This window comes from Melospiza melodia, chromosome 7 (genome assembly GCF_035770615.1).
Source record: "Melospiza melodia melodia isolate bMelMel2 chromosome 7, bMelMel2.pri, whole genome shotgun sequence".
NCBI classification, from domain to species: domain Eukaryota; kingdom Metazoa; phylum Chordata; class Aves; order Passeriformes; family Passerellidae; genus Melospiza; species Melospiza melodia.
In genome coordinates this window covers 25,577,544-25,590,623 of record NC_086200.1, presented here as the reverse complement: position 1 = coordinate 25,590,623, position 13,080 = coordinate 25,577,544, and positions in this window count along the sequence as shown.

Genomic DNA, 13,080 nt, shown 5'->3' with positions numbered 1-13,080 from the left:
ACTCAGATATTTGCTCCTGGATAATGGTGCTCCAATAGCCACCCCCATCGCCCTGCAGCTGGCTGAGGTGCTCCTGCCACTCTTTGACAGCGTAAGGCTCTGTGCCCACAGCCACAGCCACTGGCTGCTGCCCGGACCCTTGGTGCCCTGTGCAGATGCATGCCTGTGCCCTGGGGGGCCTGAAGCAGCTGATGCTCAGGTCTTATGCCCTTTCCTTTCATCCAGGATGATATCCAGGTGCAGCTGAGCTCCATGGCCCTCTTTCAAGAGATGCTGGACTTATTAACAGAAGAGGGAAGAAAGGCCCTCAAGTCCCACGTGCGCCAGAGCCTGCTCCCTCTCTACTTCCACTGCCATGATGAGAATCAGATTGTTGCTGAGGTGAGCACTTGTGGCCAGCTGCTGTCCCCCTGGCAGGGGCTTGGGCTGCCTCCTGCCCTGGCACCTTGTGGGCTGCAGCCTTCTCCAGCCTGTGCCACTGGGATGCTCCTGTGCCCTGGACTGTGGGGCCATCTGTGCATCTCTGTGCCTCTCCAGGCCTCCCGGGAAACGCTGCATTCCTCAGCCAGATTCCTGAAGAGGAGGGATATAGAACAAATGCTACACGTGGATCAGAGCTTTGGGGAGTGCATGGTAAGAACAGCAGAGACCCCCCCAGCCTCAGCATGGCGAAGGTCCCTGAGGGCGGTGCTCAGTGTGCGGGGCTAACAGCTGTGCCCGCTGCTGCAGCCAGAGGCCGCGCGGGCTCTGCTCCAGGCTCCCGTGGGCCTGAGTCGGGTGCCCATGGAGCCCCGGCCCGGCGGGGCTGCGGGGTGACACCACGGCTCCCCGGGCAGCAGCCGGCCCTCTGCCCCCTGCCCCCTGCCCCCTGCCCTCGGGAGCCCTTGGCCAGTGGCTTCTGGCCGCGCCTCAGGGCTGTGCGGGCAGGCGAGGCCGGCGATGGGCGCAGGCAGCGCCCGGCCCAGGAGCTGAGCCCGCGCCAACCCTTCCCTCCTGCCGCTCTCTCCAGCTGGCAGAGGACAGGAGCCGAGCGGCCGAGCACCTGCGCCGGGCACTGCGCTACCTGCAGAGCCCACAGGAGTCCCTGCGAGAGGCGGCCGTCAGGTTCATGGGTGAGTCCCGAGCCCGGGCTCCTCCCCGGCCCGCAGCAGCTCGGCCCCGGCCCCGCCTGCTGCCCCCGGCAGCGCCAGCCCGGCCCGGCGCCGTGGAGCCCCGCCTGGCCTGGGCGTTGCTGCTGCCCTCTGGCAGCCGCGCCCTGGGGCGGCAGCGTGCGGCAAGGGCCCGGGCTGAGCTCTGCCTGGCCAGCAGCCCGTGTGGCCACAGCGCCGGCAGCGCCGCTGGCAGGGAGCTGTGCCGCTGGGGCCGTGACAGGCTCTGTGTTCACAGGCATGGCCGGGCGGTACCTGAGGGGGCAGCAGCAAGAGCTCCAGCTGATCTGCACTGGTGAGTGAGTGAGGGCCGCGGGCTGACCGCGGGGGCTGGAGGGGGCAGCTGCAAGCCCTGCCCCGGCTGCGGAGGGACCTGCACCCGTGGGCAGAGCACACAGAGATATCAGGGCTACGTGTGGCATTCGTGGCCAGCAACTTCGGGCTCATCCCCTTGCTCCCTGCTCCCTGCGGGCCATGGCAAGAGACGACCGGGATGGCCCTGGTAGGGGGCTCTCCTCGGCTCCCTGCATATGCGGGATCTGACCTTGCCTCTGTTCCTCTCTCTTGCAGCCCTTGAAGAAATGGCATATGACAGCAGTCCTGCAATCAGAGATGCTGCAGTAGAATTTTGTTTAGTTCTCCGGGCTCTTGAGAGAGCTCCCTACTCCCCATGGCATAAGCTGCAAGATAGATTCCACAGTGCATGGAGGAAACGGCCTCGTCTTTGCTGCACTGCCTTACTGTTCTGCTGCAGCTCCCCGGAGAGGTGATCTGCAACACTCAGTCTGCTTGGGACATTTGAGCCAGCAGGAATTTTCTTGGTCGTCTTCCAGATTCTTCTGTTTGTATTTTCGTTGTTTTTGATTGTGTAAATATAAAATATCTTACAATACAGAGAGTCCCAGGTTCTTTCTTTTCCTGCGCAAGGTCTGTAGGGCATAAGAGAAGAGAGGGAAAAGGTTGCTTGTACTCAGCCAGGTGCCCAGGCGTGCAGTGTTGCAGGGAAAATGACCAGAAGCCTTTTGGCCTTTGGTGGTTCTGCTGAAGCCTTTGTGCTGCCCACAGAGCGGCTGGGCAGGGGCCGGAGCTGCGGGGATCCCTGCCAGAGCGGTGCCTGGAGATGGCCACAAGCCCTGTGCCGGACAGGAAGGGCCAGTCCTCCTGCCCGTCTGCTGCTGGCTGCAGTGCTGAGGGCTCCAAGGTGCCTCTGGATGGGGCTCCTCTGGAGCTGCTGTGGGGCTGCGGCGCTGCTGCCGGCAAGCTCGGCCAGGCTGGGGGAGACCCTGAGGGGCTGAGGCACTGCTAAGCCCTGAGCAATTGGCTGGCAGAGGCCATAAGCAGCCCCCTGGCAGCCGCCTTGATCCCGAGAGCCGGCTGCTCTGGCGCTTCCAGGTCGGTGGCCGGTTGGAGGGACGCCCTGGAATCAGGCGTGGAACCCTGGTCCTGGCCTTTCAGGGCGGTGAGGCCAGCTGTTGTGGGGCTGGGGGGGTGCCCTCCCTGTGCTCCAGACTGGAGCCTCCCACCCCTCAGCCTTAGGCATTGAGCTCCACTGCCTGATACCCAAGTCTTGTTCCTCTTGCTGTGGGGGAGGCCGAGCTCTGTGGAGCCAGAAGAGCAGCAGCTTTGAGCCCACAGGGGCCGCAGAAAGGCCCTCCTGGACCACGGACATTCCTGTCCTTCCCAGGCCAGGGTCACATGAGAGTGCAGTGGGCACCTTCAGGGTGCCACGCTGGCTTTGCACGGGGCCCCCTCCCTGTGCTGTGCACGGCTGGCTCTTTGCTTTGCTGCTCTCGGCCTTGTGTCGTCGTACTCCTCTTGCTGGCTGCAGCCAGGGGCAGCCCTATCAGGAGGGTGAAAGGCCCCGTCTCCAACATCTCAAGGGAGAAATGGAGCTCTCCCAGCCCTCAGCTCACGCTGTAAGCAGAGCAGAGCCTTTTCCCCAGCCCCGTTGGCTTTCTGCCTGCTTCTGGCCCCTGGCCACCATGACCCACTGCACTCGCTCTGAGTCACCTACAGCATGCCTGGTGCCTCTTGATTTGCTGACCCTGGGATGTGAGGCTCGCTGAGGGAAAGGTGGCTGTCCCAATGCTGAGGGCACACGTGACTCACTGAGCAGACTTGAGGCTTCCCCAGCAGCTTGCAGGTGCCTTATGTGTCATGTTCCAGTGCTTGTGCACTCTTCCTGTCCCTCTTCTCACCCTCACCCAACCTGCACCCTCTGACCTACCTTCAATAAACCCTGTTGCATCAGACACGGTGTCAAGAGCCCTCCTTTGGCTGCCGGTCGAGCGCATGTTACACCCTCCGGGCCTGGGAGCAAGGTGGGCTGGGGGAGCTGGTCTCTCAGACCAAGAGGGAACGGCTCTCGACAGCACCTGCCCATGGACATTCCCCGCACCAAATAAAATCATCTCCAAGTTTAGCTAGTAAGCTAGTAAGGTATAAACCATTAATTGCCTGGAAATCTGGCACTAGTCTCTGAGTTCCATTAGGTTTCTTTATTGCTGATCTAGCAGTATTAAATTTTGACTGCCATTCTTCCAATAGTCCTGATGTCAGGGATTTAATTGACTGTTGGCTCTATTCCTTTCCTAGCTTCTAATCTTCAAGGGTATTGCTTTCTGACTACTGCCCTAACTCTTGTCTATAGCTCAATTTTCATAGGGTCTGCTCGTTTTGATTTTCCTGGGCTATCAGTATCCCATACTCTTGGGTATACCTGATTCAATACTTGCTCTAACTGGTTATTCTTGTTTGTTGGTCTGGTGTCAATTGTTAGTCCTACTGCTAAAACCGCTCATTTGTCTTCAGGTACCTTCCATTGAAGTTTTCTTTTTGCTAAACGGAACTGTTACTTCTAAATTTTCAAGCAAATCCCTGCATAGGGCAGATTTGGGTGAGTTTGGTAAATAAAGAAACTGATGTATTCCCATTTTCTTCTTGATTTTACATCAAAGTGGTTTCAGGAAGAATGCATTTTCTGGCTGCCCTATAGTTGCTCCTATTGCCTGAAGATAGGTTTCACTTTTGGGTATCAGTGCTTGATTCAGGAGTGAAAATGTGTCTCCACTATTTCTTAAAATTTCAACTTCTTCATCATTCTTTAGCTGTATTTTAAACAGTGGCCTGCTAGAGTAAGAATTGCCAGTCTCGGTCATTTCTTATCATCTAGAGTGGCTGCAAGAGTTTTGTGTACTTTGTCTGCTAACTCTGGGCACTGGCCCTATTTCCAGTGTCCTGATTTCTTACAAGATGCACATTGATTTGGCCCCAGCGTGGTCTGTGGCTGCTTTGAACCTCCTCTGCCTCTGCTATTTTCGCCCCTGCCTCTGCTTCAACCACGCCTACATCTGTCCTCTCCCTGGTGCTGATCCAGAGCTGCCACCATGGCTGCAGGGAGCTCTTTTGCTTTTTCCCTCTCTTGACTATCGTACACTTTCTACTTTTGATGTAGTGTCTAAAAGCTTGCGTGACTGCTCAATGTTCTTCGAACACTTCTCAAACTCAGACGGGCTTGGTGCTGTGACCATTTCCCTGGGGTGTTCCAGTTTGTGTTTATTTTCAGTTATCGTAGAATGGTTTGTTTTCATGTACCCCGTATTTTCCCCAAGTTGGTTTACCCCATGGTTCTGCCCTCCCTCAAAGCTGTCTCTCATGCCATTCCCCACTCTTTGTTGCAGCTCCTTCCCTGCCTCTCAAGATAATGAAGCTCTTTATTCCTGAACCTTCCCTGTCACTTTTGCCTTGGACCAATCCCTGACTGCACCACCCCTTTGGAATTCCTCTATTGCTGGAAGCCCCACTGGCCCATGTGACCTACTCTCTCCTCCCATCTGTCCTAATTAGTCCCAAGGAACTGATGGAATCCCCTCGCTCCTCCCCTGCAGATTCCTTATTGCTCAATCGTTTGTATCCACCCCCTGAGTTGTACCCCGATAAAATCCCGTGCACAGAAGTGCTGGCGGCTCTTTGCTGCTGAATCCTTCCCTTGGAATAAGCCTTGGCCTGTGGAACCTCACCATTGAGGAGCCTCTTCCTTCTCTTTGGCCTGCTCCGTGCTGCAGTCAGTAGATCCTGAACCACTGAGCAGTGGCTCACCAGGGTCAGCCGCGGGCAGGACCCAAGCCTTGGCCGTTCCCCACTCCTGGCGCAGCGCCGCAGTTTTCCCAAGAGCCAGCCCGGGCTCCGCTGGGCTGCGTCAATGGGGAACCCGTCCCAGTGCCTGACTGTGCCCTGGGTGAAAAACCTTGATCTGATATGGAAATGAAACTTGCCCTGTCCCAGCTCCCTGCCCTTTTCTCCAGTCCTGTCACTGGTCCCAACAGTGACGAGAGCTGCAGCAGCTCCTCTGATTCCTCTCAGGAGGATGTTGAAGACCACAATGACGCCCTTTACTCTCCTCCCGACTGAACAAAGTGGCTTCAGCTGCATCTAGGGCTTCCCCTCCAGGCCACACTCCATCCTTGCAGTCTTCCTTTGCATTCTGGCTAATGGTTTCATATCTTTTGATATTGTACTGCCCAAAACTGCGCCCGTCTGCTTCCAGCGCTTCTCTTGGCTGCTGCTTCAGGGTGTGGGCACCATCATCAGAGACACAGAAGAGCTTCTCCTCCCAGAGTTGTCCTTATCCTCAGCACTTCCACGTCTCTGCCTTGATGTTCACTGGGGAACTTGCCACTTTGTGGCCGCTCATTGCTGTGCTCAGCAGGGACAGAGTTTTGTTTGGACATGAGCTGCCAGAGCAAGACATGCAGCAACTGAAGCTGAGAATAGCAGAGGCTGGGCAGATTCCGTTTTTTCCTGAATGTGGGAAAGAGAGTGAGAAAAGCACAAGGAAATTTCAGACTGTTAACTTTGCAATCTAATTGCCCTGGGAAACTCAGCAATGGATGGTGCTCTGGTGCTACTGCCAATGCCTTCCATGAGAAAAATTCATTTCAGGAAGGAGCAACCTCATCTGACAGAGACCAAGTGTGCCAGCAGTTGCTCCAGGTGCTCCTGCCATCAGCCCCTGCAGGAAAGAGGCACAGCCCCCAAGGCACGTGGCCTTTGGCTCCTTCTGGCACAGAAGCCCCCCGGGGGCACAGGTCTCTGGGGCAGGAGTCAGGCACCAGCGCTGCCAGGGCTCGGGGGGTGGCAGGTCTGCTTGGCCGGGGACTCTGCCACACCTGCTGATGTCAGCGCTCCCCGGGCCCCAGGCCTCAGAGCAGCACTCGTGCCCAGGCCCACACGTTCCTTGTCCGTGTCACACCGGCAGATTTAGGACAGCCACCAGCCGGGACGTCTCCCAAGGAGGCCGTGCCAGCTTCCCTGCAAGGCCCCGTGCCCTTCCCAGAACGGCTGCGTCGGCAGCCCTGGGGGCTCCTTCTGCTGCCCTGAGCCCACAGAGCATGGCAGCGTTTGAATGGCTCTGAGCCATTCTTAAAGATCCTGTCGGTCTGGCTCAGACTCCTGGGGCCAGCCATTCCTTCCAAACTGGGCCACTTTGGGTGGGCTGGGTGTGGCCCCAGGGCAGGCGGCAGTGTTGCAAGGGCCCTTGGTGACACGGTGCCGCACAGTCACTGTGACATGGAACGGGTGTCCAAGGGCCCTTTGTGACACAGGGTGACATAGGAGCTGGAGGTGACAAGAGCACGCCACAGTGCTCAGAGCACGCGACGGGACAGGACGGGACAGAGCGGTGCCGTGAGGAGCCCCCGCACTGCGCGCTCGTTCGCGTCCCACCCGGAGCTTTTCTGAAGCCGTGTTCCTGCAGCTGAGCTCGAGGCCAGACCACAGGACTTGCTGACTCGTGGTCTCCCTGAGGCTTCTCTTCTGCAGGTGCCCTTGAGGCCATATCATAGTCCTTGTCAGGAGTCCCCTGTCCTTGTGGCAGGGGCCCTTGAGACCGAGTACAGGACTTGCTGTCCTGTAGCCTTCCTGAGGCTTCTAACTTGAAGGTGCCTTCCAGGCACCACTGCAGGACTTGGTGACTTGGAGCTGTTCCAAGGCAACTCTCCTGCAAATAGCCACAAATCCAGGCAGAGACATGGAGCAGAGACAGCCGGCAGTGCCTGAGCTGGCCTGGGTGGAGGAGGAGGAAGAAGGCCCTGGAGCTTCCCCGGCACAGCAGACTGAAGAGGTGGTGCCGTTCCAGCCACCGCAGGAGGGTGAGTGGCAGAGCTGGGCCACAGGACTGGTGCCTGCTGCCAGCTTGGACCCCATGCCGTGCCGTGCGTTGCCATGCTATCCCCTGGGGACATGCCCACGGACAGGACGGAAGAGAGGCCAGGCAGACACCCCGCAGCGGCCGTGCTCCATCCCCTGGGGCATCCCGGGGCTTTCTCTGCCTGGGCAGCGCAGGGCTGGGCCATGTTGTCCGGCCTCCCCCGCAGCCCCTCATCTCTGGCTGCGCTCGCTCTTTGCCAGATGCAGCCCTGGAGCGCACACAAGAGCAGGAGTCCAGCCGTGGCCGCTTCCGCAGAACAGCGCAGGTACCTGCAGCCACCCCCACCTGGGCTGGGCCTGCTGTCCCTGCTCAGGCCAGCACTGTGTGTGCAGCACTCCATGCAACATCCCCGGCTTCTTGCCCTTCTCCTACAGTTTGTTTGCAACTTCCTCAAGAGAATTGAGGAGGAAGAGACCATCGCCACGGGCGTAGGCCTCAGACCATACTCGCCCATCTTCCTAAGCAAGACCAGTGCTGCCCTGCTGTGTATGCTTGTAGAGGAAGACTTTTACACTCCAAAGCAAGTAAGCAGCCTGTGGCCAGGCTTTGATCCTCCCAGCAATTGCTTGGCCTCCCAATCCACACATGCTGCGTGCTGTGAGCCTTTCAGGCCACATGGCAGTGGGGTGGGAAGGGAAGCACTCCTCTGGGGAAGCTGGGAACATTGCTCCCTCTGGCAGCTTTCCAAGTCTCCCCGTGCCTTCTCCAGGTGCCTGCCATGGTGAGCTACATCCACCAGTGGCTCATGGCCAACGATTCTGCTGAGCACAGGCTGGACAAGACCCTGCTGGATCTCACCGAAGCACAGCCAAATGACGCAGTCATGACGCTCCTGCGTGTGGCCCCGTCCTGTGACAGGTATGGGGCCCACCTGCCCACAGGGCTCAGGCCTCCCCAGCCCATCACCCTGCACAGCCTGCCCCAGGTGTCGGAGCAACAGAGAGTTCCAGGGCCCTCTGGATGCTCCCTTTCCCAGCCCTGCCATGTCAGCCCCTGAGCCTGCTGCCATGCTCCCTTGCCGCCTCTCAGGGCTCTGTCCCCACAGGGCTGGGCTGTCTGGCTGCTGCTGGCAGGGGGGGCAGTGGGCAGGGGCAGAAATGGCAGCCGGCTCAGCTGCCCCCGCTGCTGTGTCTGAGACCCCCCTGAGACACAGCTCTAACCCCACAGAGCTGCCATGGCCATGTGGAAGACCATCATGGGCTCAGCCAGGACTGCGGAGCTGGCGCAGCTGATCCTCCTGGATGTGCTGGGCAGCTGGCCAGAGTACAGCACCTGCACCTCCAATGGGGACGAAACGGGTGTCTTTGCCCTGGCTGTGAGTTTCTGCAACTGGCCTTTGCAGGCCCCAAGGCTGCCTCTCCAGCAGCTCTCCATCCTCCTTCCCCCACTGCATCTCCCTGCCTCAGGCACTGGCCTGAAACCTGGCCCAGGGGCAGCTTCAGGCCCACCAGGCCCCGTGCTCCCCCTGCCACGGTCTCTCCTGGCCTCTCCCTGCCACGCTCGGGCCCTGCCACACACACACACCTCGGCACTGAGCGCTGTCTCGGGGGGCTTTGTCCTTTGCAGGCAACTGTGGTGATGTGGAAGATCCTCCAGGTGCCCTGTCTCCCACGGATCTTGAAGGTGTATTTCCCCCGCCTATTTGTGCATCTGCTATTCCAAGTGTTCTTCAGCACTCTGGATATGCCAGAGGAGGTCGACACCTTCTGGAAGGGATGCCAGGAAGAGCACGGCCTTGCCACCAGCCCCAACAGGTGCTCCATCCCACTCCTCCTGTCCCTGCCACGTGGCCTGCCAAGGAGCCAGTGCTGCCAGTGTGACCTGGGCTTTGCTCTGCACACAGGTTTGCTGTGCGCACCCTGAAGTCCCTGCTCTGCCTTCTCCGCTGCGAGGATGTGGTGGTGGCAATGGAGCGCAGGTGTGCCTGGGACACGCTGCTCTCTCTTGACACTCACCACTTTGCCGTGGCTCTGCTTGCCAGGTGAGAGCCCCTTCTCCCCACTGCCTCTGACATTGCTGCTCTGTGCCCAGGTGCCCCACAAAGTGTCCGTGGTGGCCATGGGTCAGAGGGCCTTGTCACTGAGGGACGGCCAAGCAGACTGGAAAAGGCTGGCAGAGGAGGGTGCCCATGAGCAACCAACTCCCAAATGGCCCACGTCCCCTTGCTGCAAGGGTGCTGGGGAAAGATGAGAACTGGGTGAGTCACGCCTGGGAGAGGTTTGCCCCACTGCATCAGCGTCTTGTTTCCTTTTTCCCCTCTTCAGAGAAATTCGCCGCTTAGCCATCCACTTTTGTTCCGCCGTTGCATTCTACCTGCTCGCCCTGCTCGGCAAAGAGATGCCATACTGGGATTTCCCTGCCCTGGCATTCCTTGTGGAGGTGAGCCACAAGGCCAGCGCTGCCTGGCTCAGCGGCCTCCCAGCCCTCGGGCCTCTCGCAGCCACAGCTGCCAGGACAGTGCCCGTGCCCTGTGCTGCTGCCTGGGCCCGGCCCTGTGCGCTTCTGGGCTCCTGCCGGCCGGCTCCCCTGTCACTGCCCTGTGCCTTTCAGGTCCTCGAGTGCCTGGACTTGAGGGAATGCAGTGACAGTGTTCTGGAGATCCTGGCACAGAACCTGCAGAGCGAGCACATGGCCAGGCGTTACTTGGCACTCCGAGGCCTCGTAGTGCTGGGCAAGAATCCCTTGATGGTGAGAAGGGGGCAGTGGCTGAAGCCGTGCAGGCAGCGTGGGGCTGGGCAACGCAGTCGCTTGGCCTTGCCTGGGCTTCGGCCGCTGGGGCAGCTGCTCCCATCTCTCCTGTTTCCCGCTTCAGCTGCCCCAGTGCTTCGGGACAGGCCTTTGGCCTCTGCGCCCTGCGGCAGCAGGGCGGCCTTTCATAAAGTCGTGTTCTGCACAGGCCGAAAAAGTGCGGAGCCTGACTGATAGTCTTGTGGAGCTCCTGGAGGAAAATGACAGCGACATGATCAGGATGAGCATTCTTCTACTCAGATATTTGCTCCTGGATAATGGTGCTCCAATAGCCACCCCCATCGCCCTGCAGCTGGCTGAGGCGCTCCTGCCACTCTTTGACAGCGTAAGGCTCTGTGCCCACAGCCACAGCCACTGGCTGCTGCCCGGACCCTTGGTGCCCTGTGCAGATGCACACCTGTGCCCTGGGGGGCCTGAAGCAGCTGATGCTCAGGTCTTATGCCCTTTCCTTTCATCCAGGATGATATCCAGGTGCAGCTGAGCTCCATGGCCCTCTTTCAAGAGATGCTGGACTTATTAACAGAAGAGGGAAGAAAGGCCCTCAAGTCCCACGTGCGCCAGAGCCTGCTCCCTCTCTACTTCCACTGCCATGATGAGAATCAGATTGTTGCTGAGGTGAGCACTTGTGGCCAGCTGCTGTCCCCCTGGCAGGGGCTTGGGCTGCCTCCTGCCCTGGCACCTTGTGGGCTGCAGCCTTCTCCAGCCTGTGCCACTGGGATGCTCCTGTGCCCTGGACTGTGGGGCCATCTGTGCATCTCTGTGCCTCTCCAGGCCTCCCGGGAAACGCTGCATTCCTCAGCCAGATTCCTGAAGAGGAGGGATATAGAACAAATGCTACACGTGGATCAGAGCTTTGGGGAGTGCCTGGTAAGAACAGCAGAGACCCCCCCAGCCCCAGCATGGCGAAGGTCCCTGAGGGCGGTGCTCAGTGTGCGGGGCTAACAGCTGTGCCCACTGCTGCAGCCAGAGGCCGCGCGGGCTCTGCTCCAGGCTCCCGTGGGCCTGAGTCGGGTGCCCATGGAGCCCCGGCCCGGCGGGGCTGCGGGGTGACACCACGGCTCCCCGGGCAGCAGCCGGCCCTCTGCCCCCTGCCCCCTGCCCCCTGCCCTCGGGAGCCCTTGGCCAGCGACTGTTGGCCGCGCCTCAGGGCCCTGAGGGCAGGCGAGGCCGGCGATGGGCGCAGGCAGCGCCCGGCCCAGGAGCTGAGCCCGCGCCAACCTTTCCCTCCTGCCGCTCTCTGCAGCTGGCAGAGGACAGGAGCCGAGCGGCCGAGCACCTGCGCCGGGCACTGCGCTACCTGCAGAGCCCACAGGAGTCCCTGCGAGAGGCGGCCGTCAGGTTCATGGGTGAGTCCCGAGCCCGGGCTCCTCCCCGGCCCGCAGCAGCTCGGCCCCGGCCCCGCCTGCTGCCCCCGGCAGCGCCAGCCCGGCCCGGCGCCGTGGAGCCCCGCCTGGCCTGGGCGTTGCTGCTGCCCTCTGGCAGCCGCGCCCTGGGGCGGCAGCGTGCGGCAAGGGCCCGGGCTGAGCTCTGCCTGGCCAGCAGCCCGTGTGGCCACAGCGCCGGCAGCGCCGCTGGCAGGGAGCTGTGCCGCTGGGGCCGTGACAGGCTCTGTGTTCACAGGCATGGCCGGGCGGCACCTGAGGGGGCAGCAGCAAGAGCTGCAGCTGATCTGCACTGGTGAGTGAGTGAGGGCCGCGGGCTGGCCGCGGGGGCTGGAGCGGGCAGCTGCAAGCCCTGCCCCGGCTGCGGAGGGATCTGCACCCGTGGGCGGAGCACACAGAGATATCAGGGCTACGTGTGGCATTCGTGGCCAGCAACTTCGGGCTCATCCCCTTGCTCCCTGCTCCCTGCGGGCCATGGCAAGAGACGACCGGGATGGCCCTGGCAGGGGGCTCTCCTCGGCTCCCTGCATATGCGGGATCTGACCTTGCCTCTGTTCCTCTCTCTTGCAGCCCTTGAAGAAATGGCATATGACAGCAGTCCTGCAATCAGAGATGCTGCAGTAGAATTTTGTTTAGTTCTCCGGGCTCTTGAGAGAGCTCCCTACTCCCCATGGCATAAGCTGCGAGATAGATTCCACAGTGCATGGAGGAAACGGCCTCGTCTTTGCTGCACTGCCTTACTGTTCTGCTGCAGCTCCCCGGAGAGGTGATCTGCAACACTCAGTCTGCTTGGGACATTTGAGCCAGCAGGAATTTTCTTGGTCGTCTTCCAGATTCTTCTGTTTGTATTTTCATTGTTTTTGATTGTGTAAATATAAAATATCTTACAATACACAGAGTCCCAGGATCTTTCTTTTCCTGCGCAAGGTCTGTAGGGCATAAGAGAAGAGAGGGAAAAGGTTGCTTGTACTCAGCCAGGTGCCCAGGCGTGCAGTGTTGCAGGGAAAATGACCAGAAGCCTTTTGGCCTTTGGTGGTTCTGCTGAAGCCTTTGTGCTGCCCACAGAGCGGCTGGGCAGGGGCCGGAGCTGCGGGGATCCCTGCCAGAGCGGTGCCTGGAGATGGCCACAAGCCCTGTGCCGGACAGGAAGGGCCATCCATGTCCTCCTACCCGTCTGCTGCTGGCTGCAGTGCTGAGGGCTCCAAGGTGCCTCTGGATGGGGCTCCTCTGGAGCTGCTGTGGGGCTGCGGCGCTGCTGCCGGCAAGCTCGGCCAGGCTGGGGGAGACCCTGAGGGGCTGAGGCACTGCTAAGCCCTGAGCAATTGGCTGGCAGAGGCCATAAGCAGCCCCCTGGCAGCCGCCTTGATCCCGAGAGCCGGCTGCTCTGGCGCTTCCAGGTCGGTGGCCGGTTGGAGGGACGCCCTGGAATCAGGCGTGGAACCCTGGTCCTGGCCTTTCAGGGCGGTGAGGCCAGCTGTTGTGGGGCTGGGGGGGTGCCCTCCCTGTGCTCCAGACTGGAGCCTCCCACCCCTCAGCCTTAGGCATTGAGCTCCACTGCCTGATACCCAAGTCTTGTTCCTCTTGCTGTGGGGGA